Source organism: Ursus maritimus, unplaced genomic scaffold, assembly GCF_017311325.1.
Source record: "Ursus maritimus isolate PB19 unplaced genomic scaffold, ASM1731132v1 scaffold_10, whole genome shotgun sequence".
Taxonomy (NCBI): Eukaryota; Metazoa; Chordata; class Mammalia; order Carnivora; family Ursidae; genus Ursus; species Ursus maritimus.
In genome coordinates this window covers 37,910,991-37,926,911 of record NW_024423344.1, presented here as the reverse complement: position 1 = coordinate 37,926,911, position 15,921 = coordinate 37,910,991, and the positions used below count along the sequence as shown (strand labels likewise).

At 37.3% G+C, this 15,921-nt stretch overlaps 1 long non-coding RNA gene across 1 annotated transcript; it reads right to left on the bottom strand.

Annotated features, from left to right (window-relative positions):
• Positions 1-1,590: 1,590 nt before the first annotated feature.
• Positions 1,591-7,420, bottom strand: LOC103677526. Its single transcript, XR_005832956.1, has 3 exons — positions 7,341-7,420; positions 4,942-5,173; positions 1,591-2,800 (listed from the first exon to the last, which is right to left on the bottom strand). It is a non-coding gene; the product is annotated as an uncharacterized LOC103677526 (long non-coding RNA).
• Between the last annotated feature and the right edge of the window lie 8,501 nt (positions 7,421-15,921).

Below are 15,921 nucleotides of genomic sequence, written 5' to 3'. Positions count from 1 at the left end.
TTTATTCTTCTAATCCATAAGCATGGAATATCTTTCTACTTCATTGTGTCATCTTCAAATTCCTTTGTCAACGTTTCATAGTTTCCAGTAGACAGATCTCCTTGGTTAGTTTTATTCCTATGTATTTTATTCTTTCTGGTTTATAACTGGTAAACAGTTATAAAGAAAATCCTCCCTTCACCAACAACTAGTTGGTTAAAGAATACTATCATCTTTAATTTTATTCACCATTTTCCAAATAATAGAGTTGATTTCCTGCCATTACTCAATGAAATTTTGTTGTTCTTGAAGGCCATTTTGACCTCTTGGGTTTAAACATTTCATGTGTTTGAACCCATTTCTTAAATTGCTATTGATGCTTAAATGTGCCCAATTTTGTCCTACTTAATTTGGTTTCTGCATCCTTTTGACATAACCTTTGTAAACTTCCATAGTTTTCTTTTGATATGAGAGGATGTTCCCAAATTATTTTGTACACTTCTATCCAGGCCTTAAATCCAAGAATTCCTGTTTTTTTGTTTTGTTTTTAATAGAAATGATATTTAGAGGTCATGGTGTGGACTATAACAGTGCTTATTCCTTTTGAATTGGTCAGTGCTTCTAGGCCTCTTCATTTAATAGAGCTGGGAAATATGTATTAGGTTTTAAAATACATGATGAGTTCATATGTAAGAATTCAATTTAAGTTCGGAACTGTATATGTAATCAGTATGTTTTTCCCCCACGTTAGACACTAACATAATTACTCAAAAATAATTTCACACTACTATTAATATGATACGAATATCAGTTTTATTACCTTCTCCCCACTTTTAGGGCCATCTCACCAGGAATCCAAATCTAATTATAAAGTATTTGAAGTGGTTCCTTCCTTTGTGGTTATTCTAGCAACTCAATATATTTGTGTAATTTTTCTTTTACAAAGATTACTTATAGAAAATATAATTTTCTTTTAAAACTTTGGAAAATGAGTTGTATGGTACAAATTTATAGAATATAGCATAATGAAAGAAATCAGGTTGTCCTATTAAAGGCCCAAGGTAGATGACACATCTATACATACACTATAGTTTTCAAAATGAATTTCTACTCAGATGCCTGTGTAGCTACAAAATACTGGGGGCGGGGGGACTAGCTATCTCACTGACATTTAAAGAACAAGTTCTTAAATTGATTTTCTCAAATATGTGAAATAGAAGTTGTAACAATTCTTTCAAAAGCTATAATAACCAAATGAGGGAGGCAACTTTATGCTTTACCAGAAAATCTCATTATTAGCTACTAATTTCTCTTCCTATCCTAGGTTACATTAGGATTTAATGTTTATTCTAAATGCAAAAGAAATTGCAATTTATACTCTTATGTACTTTAAGCCAAAATATATTTTTTCCATGAAAAAATATTTTCCATTTTAAAAAAGGATATTTACTTTGAGTCCCTTAGGGAATGAATATCCTGGGAAAATAATGAGTTTCTCCTGATAGCCATAATATTATTTTAAATATGAAGAGTAGTTGGAGTTAGAATTAATTACTGGTCTGGTCTTTCAACAATTTTTTTTTTTTAAAGGATCAATGTTCTTAGTGGTTTCAATTCTCTTTTAAATTAAACAATTGAAGATGAAACTAGTGATCTTTGGGATTAAAAACTAAATGAGGGTGTAGTACTGGAAGAGAGCTTTTTTCTGGAGTTATGTATCCTCGTGCTGACACTGCAATACTTAGCCACAACTTTCAGCTAAAATATCTGAAGCTATGGACTATGCGTAAAGAGTATGGAATACTCTTACCACCTTCCCCACTTAGGCAACACAGGATTGAAACAAGAGAATTAATTCAACTTCTCACTAGATTATTTATTAGATCTCATAGATAACTCTCATGAAGAAACAAATTCTTAAAAGTCCAAAAGTCTAAAAAATGTCTGGGTTATCTAATCAACATGATTTATAATTTATCCCTGGAAGTAAAGCAATCTATCAGCACGCTGGAGATGCAGGACTGTTAGACTGGAAACCAAAAGGGCAGGTAATGATACTTATAATAAGTTACGTTTATCAAAGAAGATGCCATGAACACATTACAATGATGCTTACAGCATTTTTTGTTTATCCATATTTGCGAAAGGTAATTCTGTCTAGACTTGGTGTGGGTCCCCATCCAAGAACACATAGTTTTCTACCCAAGTCTATAAAACCAAATACCGGTGTCTTTTGGAAATAACACATAAGTTCATAAAACATCTAAAACTGATAATATAATTATTCTAGCCAATAGGCAAAGCAGAGATTAAAAAGTTATTTTACAGTAAAACAGTCACACTAATAAAAAGGAGTCTTTTGATACGCACCTGGTTTACATAAAATCAAAAAGGATACAATTGAATCGCAAAGATTGCAATGTAAAACAACGTAAGATAATGCAAAACTAAGATCTGAGTTGTTTAATTTCTTTTTACATGGTTTTATAATTTGCAGATTAAAGCACTATCTTATCTATTTCTACCTATATTTATATAGATAGATAATCTTTTAGCTTATAGAAAAATTGATGCCATGGACTAAGAACATGACCTTTATCAAGAAGTTTCACCACATGGTTCTCTGAAGAAGCTTGGCTACTGAGAGATGACACTCTCCCTGAGTTCAGTCTGTTCACCATCTCAAAGGGATCAGAGTTGGCATTTAGCTGAATGTGGAGCAAGAATAGACAGACTGCTACGCTGCTCTTCTGTTCAACAGCCTCATCACAAAGGACAGGTTCAACTTGGTGCAGGGTTTTGTGCTTGTCAGAATAGAAACCTACAAAAACATAGACAAATGTCATCATGAAAGCAGATACAGAACCTGTAACCTTCATAGACAAGGCTTTGGAAAAAAAGAAGGCACAGGTTACTGCCTTTTGACATCTCCCCACAAATTGGCCATGAAAGCTGTTTCCATGGTGATTTTACATTGAGCCATGACCTCTAATTCTCTTAGCTTTCCAGATTCATCTTCCCATTTAATATAACCTTTGAGATACATGTTATTATGCATAATGTGATATTTGGTTGACAGGGTTTTATTAGACTCATTTTGATTATCCAAGTTAAAGAAATGGGGGCTAGAAATAGCTTGGTTGATTTCAGTGTTTTTTTTTTTTTGAAGTAACTTGACCACTGGTTTCAGGCTTAGCTTATTCAAAGTAGCTGTGAGACCTTGAGAATGTCAAGTCACCCATGTGGTATCAGGTTCCTGTTCCATTAACAATACGCTTCTGTATGTCTGTAACATCTGTAACTAGTCTTCCAGACCAAAAAGTACAAAATGTTATGACTTTTTGAATAGTTTTTCATTACTACTTGTTAAGTACATGTTTGTTGACTTAAATTCCCTTGAATAACAGCAACTCAAATATTTGATAAGTCATCAGACAAATAAGCAGCTATTTTGTCACTTGAATTGGAACAAAGAAATAGGCCAAAACGTAGAAGGATACAGTGATTTAAACCCCATCATCATGTGTGGCTGAGAAAGTTGAAAGCTAATCAAATGCGATTTTAATATGAAAGAATGTGTCTGAGGCCAAGGCTAAAATAATCAAAATGGAAACAAAACAACAATTAGATAATTACCAAATAGCCCCGTATCTGACAATGTAGATGAGATGACCCAGTCTAATCACTGTACTAAACCTAGGGTAATAGAGTTCAGAAAGTCATCTTATAGGGTTTTAGAGGGTAGAGATTTGCATATTATATTTGAAATTGAAGCATAAGAATTGAATTGTAAGAGTTCATTTACTCGCTTGTACTTTCTGATAAAATGTTCCCTTACAAACCACTTCACACCATTAATTATACATTATCTGAAGCGACATCTAAGATGATTACAGAATTTTCACTAAAGGGGAAAATTCCAACAAGAGAATTCCTTAGATTTTTTGGGGAAAGGGAGGACGCTGGGATCTGCAAACGAAGGCAAATGATGGTGTGTCTTCCATTGGAAGTTTGTGTGTTTTGTTTTGTTTTAAAGCACGTCTCTAACCTTTCTGTTTTAGCCATGGTTTTAACCGTGGAGCACTGTCCTAGTCTCAACCAGGAACTGTTGTCATTCCCAAGTGAGTTGCATCACATGCACTTACGGAATTATGCCAGGGAGTTTCTCTCCCCGTGAAGCAGTTTTGAAAATGCCGCTGCTCATACCCCGGCATGAAGTATGCAATTACATCCATAATCATGTATGTAGACTGAAGACAGCTCTTTCTTCCACTGCCCTGCCTTGCGTCTGACACTTAGTGGACTTTAGGAAATACAAATGGGCTAAGTTTTGTTTTTCGCTTTCATTTTGCAGAGAGGTATAGAGCGGTGGGCTATTCTGACTTTGACATGCATGTGAGCGTGTGAGCCCCCTGCGGCTCTTGTGGCAGTACAGACGGTTTGTAGGTCTGGGGTGGGGGTTTGGGCTTCTGCATTTCTGTCAAACTCTCAGGTGATGCCAGAGCTGCTAACCGGAGGACCCCATTTTGAACTACAAGGATTTAGAAGCAGGAAACCACTGGGAGCATTTCTTGCTGTTCCCCTCCCATTCACCTGAGTAAGAACAGAGACAGATAGTGAATCATGGCTGAAAAGAGTAAAATTGACAGCTCTTTCAGACCCTAGGTGGGAAAAAAGAATTCTCTAGAGATTTTGCTGTGGGAAAAGATGGATATGAACTTCTCTAGCTTTCAGAAAAGTGAACGTAAATTTCACTTTCACGAAAAGCCAAACATCAACAAACACAACAGTGATAATACTATGCATTGTGTGAATAGAGGGCAAAGATGTTTAGTACACCAGGATTGTTGGATTCTGCGACCCTGTGCACCAAGAGTAGATGTCGCCTTTTCTAGCTAGCAGCTTAAATTCCAGAACAGCATACAAAATAAGCAAACAAAAAAAGTAATAAATAAAACCCACCAGTGTTGTAGAAACTTTGTTTTTTTCTCTGCAAATAATTCTCTCAGTCTGCAATACAAAGACGAGTTATTCTCCAAAGTCCATGCAGAAGTAGCTCATCGCAGACCCCACAGGGAAAAACAGAGGGAAATGTGAAGAGTGTACCAGCTGTAACAACCCCTGGCTCATGCTGTTGGAGATGTGCTTAGGAGAATCTTTTCGTATGCTTTATAACTTCCTTTTCGGCCACAACCTTGATCCAAAATAAGAACGTATTAGAGCACGGTCATGTGCACAGTAAACCTCTCTGATTTTGCCTGTGTCCTCAGGAGTACATCTAACTTTCTTTTGAACTCCTGTTGGGAAATGAAAAAATACATGATAATGCTACTTCCTATCTAGTGCATAATGATATTACCAAATTTATCTTTTTATAGTAATATAACCTATGAAATGGGATTTTTGAGAATTACTTTTATTTTCAATAAGCTTTTACATAAAGGCATTTAATCTCAGCATATGTGATTTGCTGTCTTCTACACGCTGCAGTTGGCAGAAAAAATTATTTTTGTCATGCTTGTAAGGGACACACCATGTGATTTGCTGTATCACATCAAGTGATGTTATTGTATGACCCAAACCTCAAGTAACACCTTCTCTTAAACCACCCCAGTGTGCATGGACTGTCAAGATGAATGAATGAACAGCAGCAACAAACAAGCTTCATACAGACCTCACAAATTCTGAGCATTCATATTATGCGTTTGCTTTTCAAATAAGCTGTTTTGCATGCATTTCCAATGTGAAAGGCTTATACGCTCCATATGGATTAGTTCTTACAACGTAATGTTTTTCTAAGATTCTTTACTATTTCTTGACCATTTAGAATTGCAGTACAATCTTATTAATTTTCTTGGTAATTGTCAGTGTTAGTGTTTTAAAAAACACCAAACAAATCATAACAGTAACAAATATGACTTGCACAAGTTATGTAACTTTTAAGCTCATTCAACAATTTCATTGGGCTGTAGAAAAGGTTTCAGACTATTTCTTGTACTTCTTTTTACATAGAGACAACAAGAAGGCATCCCGGTGGGTATTCAAGTTACAATAAACCAGCACGCAGCACTAAATTCAGATGATATGTAATACAAGCCTGCCATCTACTGACTACATTGGATCAGAAAGCTCCTCAATGACAAGAAATGAATTAGTCTGTCATCACTATTTAAATTTTAAGTGGGGTAAAGTAGTATTTTATATTTTGACCAGTTTTCAGTTCATAATAGTCTGGATTAGTATCCTTATAAAAGGTTAGTTAAAGAGGGTGGGCATAGCATGTCCAAATGTTATTGTAATCACTTTGTACTCCTTACCACTGCACAAAATTATTCCTGAAAATGTGGTCCCTAAAGAGAACAAATAGAGTTTTTAACTGTATGATAATCTACAATGAAATAACTTGGAGATTATAAAATCTTAAATTTACATAAAGCCAGTGCTTACTCTTAGGACTTATGGAAAAAAACAATGAAGCATCCTAAACAAAATATATCATTACTAGCATGTATGATAATCTTTCGGCTTAAAAAAAATGAGGGCAAAATTTGTCAGAAGATAAACTTGGGCATCATGATGTGATTGTTTGTAAAAAACATTTTTCAAGATATTTTTAAAAATATTCATATTTATGCCACTATTCATTTATATATGTAAATGTGCACAGAAAATTATCTCTTGAAAGATACACACCAAATTATTGATGGTGGCCACCATTAGAATGTGAGAAAGGGAGAAACATTTTTTATGGAGGAATAAAAGTATTTCAAAATAAAATGTCATATGGCCAACCATTCTGTACTTTATTTCCCTTGGTGTCATTAAATTTAGTAAATTGTAATTGATTGCATATTCTTGATATTTTTTTCACTAAGCATCTTAATTGTAAATGTAATTATGAGAACCAGTTTGAAGACATAATTGTGCTTCAGGTTTCTAGTTTTGGTTTAGTTTTTTTTAAATAACATCTTTGAGATGAAAACATTTCTTTAGAAATGCATATGAATGCTAAGAGCAAGTGGAACAGACCAAATTTTTCCCTATGAGACAAATTCGAACAAGCCAAAGATAGAAAATCAACAATCTCTAATAATTTCTTGGTCATCTTCTGTTATAATACTTCAAGATAGTCTTTGATATGAAAAATAAGCAAATGTTTAAGATTTTAAATGAGCAATGTAGGAATTGGGCCATGATTTAAAAATTAGAGGACTTATTAACTAGTTATGAGGACCCTAATTTTACGAGACACTTAAATGCATTCTATATGTTAAAAAAAAATTCATTTTATGATAGATTTCCTAATTACCTTCAAAACTAACAAATGACTAATACGTGGACAGGAAAGATTAAGAATATACCTTTTTGTCATTAATGATGAGTCCTTATTACAATAACTTTGGTCACTCATTGACTTTCCATAGAATGCGGGATCAGGCCTTAGGAGAACAAGGAGATGGAATAATAAAGAACGTATTGCTGCAAACTCCATGGCAGTCTGTAGCCTGTAAACCTTCTGAAGTAAACTTAATGCTACAGAGAAAGCCATCTGTACCTTGTGGAATTAATTAAGAATTGATTTAAAGTAGCAATAAATGCAGACTTGCTATTATGATTCTGAAGAGTATTCTTTAGGGACTAGGTCTGAAATGTAAGTTAAAGGAGCCCACTGAAAACAGCTAACAATTGTTTTTTGGCTTTCAATTTGAAATTCTTAATGATAATATGTTAACATAAGTGAAATAGGACCTAATGCTCTCTGGGTTCTCTAAATGGCCAGTGACATGGATTTATAGTGTAATTTGTCATAAGATACAGATAGGAGCAGAAGTGGGTAAACTGACAAGTTTAACTGATTACACCAAGTAAAACACAAGAAATGTATTTGCTGCCAAAGCATGCAGGACTTAAGTGTATGTTTCCTTTTAAATTAAATTACATTAAAAGATGACATTGAACAAGGTTCAATGCCATAGCAGTTAGAATTTAAACTTCGTATCAAGTAAACTCAGCTAAGAGGTGAGGAATACTTGATCTTTGCAATCTATTACTTTGAAAAGACAATGTTTTTTAAAGTCAGATGAAATGAACCAAGATAGAAATATATTCTTCATAGTTTTAAAGCTACTTTGGAGGGTAGGAAATAAATGAATTCTTGGGATGAGGCCATGTTCATAGATATTTTAAATATATGTTTTTAGCACATACAAGAAAGCATTTTGTGCAAATTTTGTATCCATTAGAGCAGAGGTCGAAATCGATTAAGGCACACAATTCCTAGTAGTTTGTATAAGTTTTTCAAAGCCTTTGGCTTTCGATGGTCATAAAGACAATTTTCTAGTGATGGTTGCAGAGGTAATGTGTGTGATACACATAGTATGAGGCTCAGTAAATGTATTCCCACTCAACAAAAGAGCTTTCTCAACTTCATATTTCTAATAGTCAATTACATTTTTCTCGTTCAGTATAAAAGCATGTAGGCAACTCGGTTATCTCAGAGAAAAATGGCTAACATAAAACACTATTATCAGTAGTCATGTTAATTTTATTTATGGATTTAAGGTGAAGCTAATGACTTTTAAACCACTGGGAGGAAACTGAATAAAATCTGCATATAAAATAACATTGTATTCTTTGGTTTAAAGTCTATAGAAATTTATATATTTGTATACAATTGTATATCAGCTCTAAGCTTCACAAAATTGGAACCTGCTTTTGGGTAAAACGTAGACCAAAAATCTTGATTTACTGATTTTTTTCCCCTTTTCAGATAAAGTCATGGATTTCTGAATTGCAAAGAAGTTTAAAGAATCATTTATGTAAGTCTTACGTCATGACTAGATCTCTTAAAAATATCTCAGTGAGTATAGCTGCACTGCTCATAAAATTCTGTAGGACAGAAATTGATAATACTTAAATTGTCGACGCAGTCTTCATGCTCTTAAATAGCTAATGGGATAACCAGCTACCGTTTGACTACTGAATAATAAAATTATATGAAAAGATCATCCCAGTTCTTTCTGCCATCTTAAAAACAAAATCTGACAAATGCAGAATTTACATGTTTCCAAGCAAATGTTGAAGAATACCATTGGTTTTATTCGGTGGCTTAATATCCTGCATAGTCCAGAAGAGTGCAATGTGGATATTAATGGTTTAAAACCTATTTACCACATGCATACATTGTGAACTTTTCTTTTTTTAAAGACTTTATTTGGCAGGGAGAGCAGCAAGCGGAGGGAGAAGCAGGCTTCCTGCCCAGTGGGGAGCCCAATGCGGGACTCGATCCCAGGACCCGGGGATCAGGACCTGAGCCAAAGGCAGATGCTTAATGACTGAGCCACCCAGGTGCCCCCATTGTGAACTTTTTGTTTTTCATAAAACTAAAATATTGATCAATTTTGGTTGTTCAATGTATTCAGTCATTAATCATTTATTGAACATGTACTTTGTTCACAATTCTATACCAGAACCTGCGGGGAAAACAATTCTCAGCTTCCAAGGGGCCCACGAGTTAGTTGCAAAGATAAAACACGAGTGATTCTATAATTACACAATAATTTTCTATTCTGAAGCAGCAGCAGAAATAGAACCTCCATGGAAATAAGTTGTGTGCTAAATATCCAGAAAGCATTAAAACCTCAAACTCTATTCTAATGCTCTTTCCACTCTATGAATAAATATTGAAAACTGATGAAAATTAAAAACAAGCAGACACCTTCTTCTTTTCCTTTCTTTCTTAGAACTGAGTGCTTCGCCTGGAACAATTCCTTCCTCTGCTCTGATGTTTCAGGAAGTGAAAGTAAATAGAAAAACGGTATGGAGGGGCACTGATAAACCAAGACCTGAAAGTCAGGGATGCAGTGTGGACCCTCATAAATAGTAGCCTCACTAAAAAAGGTACTTATCTTTTTAGTTTAACAGGAAGTCTGGAGATAGGTGTTGCTAGGCCTGATGTACCCCTCTTCAAAGATAAAAATACCTTTATCTTTCAAACTCCCATCTTCATGGCCGCAGGATGATTACCTCATCTCCAGCCTCATGTCCTTATTCTAGCAAGAAGAAAGAAGGGCCACATACATTTCCATCGCAAGCATTTGACTAATTATTATCTAGAAGGAAAGACACCCTCAGCAAATGAATGCTTAGAATTCTATGGCCAAAACTGTCTTACAAGCTACATCTACCTGGAAAATGGCTAGAAGAACAGTATTTAACTTGCCAACTTCTCAACAGTAGAGAAAAGCAAGGTAGAGGGTAGTTTGGTTTGAGTGATGAATAGGCCCAATTAGAGTGTATTGCACAACGAATGCACTCGAAGTGGACTGACAACAAATATGGGGGACTCATTCTTTCCCCAAAAGCATTTGTGAAGCTTTCCAATACCTCCTCTGAAAAGCTAGTCTATAAAAAGGTGGTGTGCTGGCAGCTGTAGCCTCTTCTTCCATGCTCTATTTTATAATCATCATTACTTTTGTCCATATTCTTTGATTGCTTTATCCTGCGCATTTTCAGAGAGAAATCTCAATGCAAGTCATAATAGCTTTCAAATTGTTTGAGATAGTTTCTGTTACAAATGTTTTTATAATGGACTAATGCCTTATGGGGTGGTTACTGAAAATGGATGTGCAAACAGTTTTAATATGGAGAGAGCTCAAGAGTGAACCAGAATATTCTAAGCAGTTATCATCTAGCTTGTCCAGCTAACAATGAAAGCTCCAAGGGAACGTATTGAACATACTGAGATCAGATAGCAGTTTAAAATGTTCTCCAGTAATGACCTTGTGACCATTTAAGCTGTGTGTACCTGGCCTAGGGAAAATCTATTTTATCCCGGGGTCATTGAAGTATTTAAAATACCTTGGGTTGAAAACAGGCCTTACAAGATTTTTAAATGAATATTCCATGAGTATTAATTTATAGGCTCCAGCATATTTGGTTCTAGCCTCGATTACTAAACATTATAGCCAACCTTTAAAATGTACAAATGGTTAGTACCAGGCATCGTTCTCTATGCATTACTTATACAAACTCATTTAGTCCTCACAACAATTCTGTGAAGTGGTAACCATTATTTTCCCCATTTTATAAGTTAGGGAAATAAGGCACAGGGAAAGTTAAGTGAATTTCGCTAAGCCAGATAATAGGCATGGGATTTAAACTAAGGAATTACCCACGATTACTGCTTATAGCTACTGTAGGAGTCCATCCACCTATAACATGAAATAGAACACCTTTTCAGCAACAAAATATCTTCATGCCGTATTAATTGCTTTTATCTGGACTGTACAGATAACACTTATTTGGATGTTTTATTTATAGAAGGAAGGTTTCATAACAGTTTGTATAAATGTCCAGAATTTAGGAAAATGCTCTACTCAGGTTGTCCCCTGAAATATTGACTACATATATCCCATATTTATGATATTCATAATTAATATGTGTCTTTTTGTTAATGGGAAACAAGGGTTAGCAATAGAAGAGCAAGACAGGCATCTTGCTTATCTCTTTGTGAAACTTTAATAAACTGCACTAGAACCAATGTAGGGTAAATTTAATACAGTGGGAGAGAATAAAACAACATCTGCCACAAAAATATCCATCACGAAGTCCATATTCTCAATGGCTTCTGCAAGCTGGTAATAAGGAGATATAAATGATTTGACTCTGCCAATTTCTAGTTGTGCAGCTAGTGTAAAATACAGGGATTGCAAAATGTTCCTCTGTCACATATTTTGGCGGTGATTGGAGTATCTAGTGAAATATGGGATTTTATTCTTAGCACTTTAAGTTAAAACTAATATTGTTCTTTCCAGTAATTGCCACCATCCATCATACTGCCGAGGAACGCGGGAACAAATATGTGCCACTTTGTTTCGGTGCAGGCTCCTGGGTAAAACTACGGTCTTATTACCGAGTCTTTTCTACTTAAAACATTATTCAAAGAAATTATATAGTAATGAAATCATATATTTAAAGGGAAGCACAAAACGAAGAGTGTAATAATGGTTGTATGTTTTACAGCAATCTTGCCACCTACACCCTGACCTGGCGTTCTGAGGATATCACGTTGCTATAAATATAGAACTCCTTGCAAATAGTAGGTAATGATAAGGTTTTATTCAAATTATAGTCTCTGAACATATACAATGCTTTTCAAAAGAGAAAGAGGAAAAGAAAAATGCAGACCATGAATAGATTGTTTTTGCTTTGGCAAGAAGAGTGCTGGGCGAGACATTTAAAAAATCTTCATGAAATTATTTTAAGTCTAACCCTACGACATCATGGTGGAACCATGAGTAAAAAGGGAAATGAAATCAACAGAAGTATACTTTTTTCCTAAGTTAATATTTATAGGAAGTTTCTAAGTGAGACTTTCCTTGGCTCCCGGGGCTGCCGCTTTCCCACCAGGGCACATTAGTAACAGGTGACTTATTATTTAATGTGCGCTTTAAAAATAGCTCACCAGTCATATCGAGTGCCAACTCTAATATTCATTTGAATTTTTCAAAGTATCCTGGATGTTAAGTCTCATTTCACAATTACTTAAAGGTGAAAGGGCAGGCTGCTATGGGAAAGTCATTAAATTGTCTCAGAAAAGACCAGTTAACTTGAAGCAGAAAGAGAATTGAATATAAGGAGTAGGGGTAACAAAACCCACGGTCAATCAGGATTGGCCTCAGGAAGTAGCCAGACAACGGGTCAGAGTGGATGTGCAACTCAAGGATTCTTTCCTCACTGGCTCTCTTCCCTGCCTCCTTTTGTGCATCCGTGTTTCCTTTTTGTCTACTGGTTTGTGCCTCCTAGTTCCACATGGTGGCACATGGTCTGTCCTAGCCCTCAAATTCCTAGTTAATCCTCAAGAAGAGCTGGGCCAATTCTAAATTTTGGAGGAAGAAACTGGTGGGTTCACACTGGGCTGTGGTCCCCACTCCTGGCACAGAGGAGGGACAGTGAATGCTGTAGCCTCTGGCTCTGGGATCCCTGCTTGAACTCACAACTTTTCAGGCTCCAGGGATTTAGAGGTCCTTGGATCTCAGAAGGGAAGTGTCCCATCACACTGGGAAGGGCGACAGAATATGAAACCACAATATATGCCACTTTTACATAAGGATTATTTTGAGCTAAAGCCACTTGAAAAACAGCAGATGGTAGCAGGACATTCTCATCTACCCTTTTCTTTCTGAAATCAGGAGAGAACTCCAATGTGAAAGATACCCTCCCTGTACCAAGGAAAAAAGAAACACTCGTCCACAGGGAGGGTTGTAGAGTATCTGCAACAAATAATTTTTTTAAAAATAATTCCTATCTTTCTTTGGCACCCCCAATTGCCTTGGATCAACCAAATATAAAAGCGTTTAGGTTTTACCACTTCTTTGGGTCTTCATTCCCTAGAGAGACCCTCTACATCATGTGACACTTACATAAAAGTGTATATTTTTCCTCCTGTCAATCTGTCTCAGGTCAATTTAATTCTCAGGCACAGCTGAAAACCCAAAGAGGATAAAGGTTAAATTTTGCCTCGCCAGCAACTGAAAGCATTAGCTGCCACTCAGTTACTCTGGGTTCCTATATCAAGAGACCAATAGGAAGAAAATTAGTTACAATCATGGCGAGTATAAATAAGATGGGGCTGTTGTAGGATGCCAGCAGGTAAAAATGTATCTGGCTCTCAAGCCATCCACTGGGATAGATCGTGGTACTTTGCCTGCCCAATTCTGAAAACACATGCAGCAGCCACAACCTGAGAAGCCTATGAGGGCCAGAGGCCTAGAGGTCACGGGGGCAGGCATTTTGGTCACCCTACTAGATAAGCCACCTAAAGCAGTGGAGGTGAGGGAGGTAAAACCTGTGTTGTAGAGAATGGAGATAAGCATCAATGTCCTTGACACCAGCTGTAACAGTAGAGGTTATAGTTTTTCCCAGTAGCCTTCCTCTTGTAAAAGATTGCAGGGGCAAAGGCGCTGACCAAAATCCTACACGAGCTGTTACCAGTGGGATGAAATTGCATTACAAAACATGTAGTATCAAGGATAGACTGCAAAGGACGCTCAACACCATCAAAGTCCTCCCTTTTCAAGATCAAGGCACTGATTCCCCAGTGCTGGGAGCGTGCCTTGCTGATGGCTCACGGCTGAGTCCCTCCCCAGACCTTGATATCAGCCTTGGCATAGTTTGGTCAGGGTCATGGCCCCTTCTGTGGGCATTTTGTACCAATGGCTGGTCTATGTGGAGAGGCACAAAGATGTCTTCATTTATATTTGAAGAGCTCTCCAGGAGACCAACAGATGCCAGCTGAGACCAGCTCTTTGAAACAGTGTTGCAGCTCTTTGCCCTTCCCTGCTTTTCTCTCTTCCTCATAATCGTCTGTTTCCTGAATCCATGACCAACTGGAATGATGTGAGAATCAAGCGGTAAAACACGTGTGATGTCTCTAAGGTTCCTATTCAAGATGATGCCATGGAAAGATCCTGAACTTAACCTCCTCCTATAGACACACCTTATCTATAGATACATAAGGAAAAAATTTCTTCTGCAAAAAATCCCAAACTAGCTGAGCGACTCCTACATTGGGGGAAACAAGAGGAAAAAAACCCACAGATCAAAGCAGGTATGAGAGACTATGACCCACTCCTTCCAGTACAGTGACCCACAATCAGAAGGGAAAACCTGGAACTGCCCCCTGAGGAAAGAAGGGTTTAAACCTTCTATCAGGTACCCCCAATTTTAAGATCTACACCTGAAGGATGAGCCTCCAAAACATAGCACTGAAAGCCAAGAGGACTTGTGTCCACAAGAGTCTCAAACTGAGAAATGGGTCTTCAAAGGCTCATGGGCACAGACCTACTGACCCCAAGGTCCAGTGCAGAGGAAGCAGATTGTAAAGCACCCAGACTCTGCGATAGAGGCTCATTTGCTTAAAGTGCTGACCCGAGAGGCAGGCATCTAATTTAACTCACATCTAGGAACTGACTGAAATCCTCTTCAGGGACAGAGGCTGACAGGCGCCATCTTTGCACTTTCTCTCTGCTGCACTCGAGAACAATAGTATCCAGGAGGGTGGCTTTTATATGTATCTGGTGCCATGGTTTTTTGCATCTGGCGGTCAGGAAACATCACAAATTTCCCTAGACCCTGTTTGGCTAGCAGGGCTCAGATTCTTAGATCCCATAAGACAACGTGTGACAGTTCTTGGCCAGGTAAATCCAAAAGGCACCGTACAGACTGAAACAGATTCCAGTTGTGCTGTGAAACAGGCCTATTTTCAGGTCCTGCAGCCTTAGCCTAAAGGTCAGGCTTCTGGTTTGATATGTGACTAAGGACTTTCTGAACTGTTCTCAGGAAACACAAGCTGGTGGCCATCATCTCGATGTTCTCTACCTCACTCCAGCTGTCTGGTGTCTCCAACAAAGGGGCTTATACCCTCAGTCTGATGTTTCAGTTTGTGCAGCTGCTACGTGGGATCATCTCTAGATCACTGAGTTCTGGTGGCCAGCAGGGCCTACATCCCTCTGGGTCCCAGAGGACTGTAATAAACAGACAGTTGTTGGCCAGCTGCCACCCCTAGGGTACAATAAGAGACAACAGACTGAGGGGCCCAGCATTCCTCTGAAAGAGGACCATTAGCTTATCAGCCTGAAGGGCAGATTTCTGTTTAAATACACATCTAAGGGCCCACTGTGATCCTCTCCAGAGACCACAGAGGTTGGGTATGATATCCACCTTTTAATGCCCCGGTTTTTATTATCAGGTGCCCTGACTTATGTGGCTGCTGCCTAGAAAATACCTTTTATTTGGTTGGCCCTGGTGGCCAGTGGAGCTTGTGTTCCTTGGTGAAATGAGACTAAGAAATGGAGAGACAGTTCTTGGCTTCCTACAACCCCCACGGGAGAGACAGCAGACTGAAACATCCCCCTAGTCTTTCTGGGAAAAAGGCCTATT